This window comes from Pteropus alecto, unplaced genomic scaffold (genome assembly GCF_000325575.1).
Source record: "Pteropus alecto unplaced genomic scaffold, ASM32557v1 scaffold123, whole genome shotgun sequence".
In the NCBI taxonomy this organism is placed as follows: Eukaryota; Metazoa; Chordata; class Mammalia; order Chiroptera; family Pteropodidae; genus Pteropus; species Pteropus alecto.
In genome coordinates, this window is record NW_006433950.1 from 6,231,119 (window position 1) to 6,232,141 (window position 1,023).

A 1,023-nucleotide genomic window follows, 5' to 3' on the forward strand; every position below is an offset into this window, starting at 1 on the left:
TCTCACTGTCCTTAGTGAAGGGGCTGCCCTTTCTCTCACACCTCTGTCGATAGGGGCTCAGATTCGTGCTACATATTTGTCATTCAAGCTGCCCTCCTAGGAAAAGTCGCCATGTTAGCTGAGAACTCCTGGACCTCAGCAGAGGAATAAATGTGGGAAGACCTTTCTGTGGACGGGCAGAAAATTTCCCATCACGCTCGAAATCTCATCTTCGAGAAGCATTTACTTTTAAAGCTGATGGAGAGACATGCCCGTTAGAAGTGCTCCCGGCCTTGACCTTAATTTGAGTAATAAAGCATGAGCTCATTTACGTCTAGAGTTGTAAAACTGCAACATAGCTTCTAGGCTGTTCTTTATTAAAATCTCAAAATGGGTCTATGGCCATGCCGCCCCAAACGAGCCCGATCTCATGTGATCTCAGAAGCTAAGCAAGGTTGGGCCTGGTTAGTACTTGGATGGGAGACCACCGAGGAAGACCAGGTGCTGTAGGCATAAAAAATAATAAATAATAATAATAAGGGATTGTGAGCTGACAAGGTCCTTGCAATCTATGAGGTCAACCAAGGGTTGCCTTGCCTAAAAAATAAAAAATAAAAAATAAATGTTCAAAATGGTACCATTAGACCGGGCATGACCGCGCTCTCTGCCTGTTTCTCTGAGTTCAAGGTTCTCGTTTTTTGGTTTTTAATTCTTTTTATTTGCTTATCTGTGTGTCTCAGGTCGTTGGTCTATACATGTCTCCTGCACATATTCACTGATTTGGGGGCTTTCGAGGTCTGTTTTCCATTCATCCAGCCTGGGGTCTTTATTCAATTGCTTTTCAAAATTTCGGGGTCTGCATATTTCCAGCTGATAATTTAGCCATAATTTAACATTTGCGTTTTTCAACCGTTTCGAAAATTCCTTCTTCCATGGGGCTTACGTCCCTTTCTGAGAAGCAGGGTGGAGAGACGTGCTTAGGTTTGTTCTTTGTTCGAGCCTGTTGCTGAGAAATCATATATGTTTTGTTCATCTTATCTGTCT

The 1,023-nt window shown here is 42.9% G+C and overlaps 1 pseudogene; it reads left to right on the forward strand.

Annotated features, from left to right (window-relative positions):
- Positions 1-373: 373 nt before the first annotated feature.
- On the forward strand, positions 374-492 carry LOC112477403 (annotated as a pseudogene).
- Positions 493-1,023: the final 531 nt, after the last annotated feature.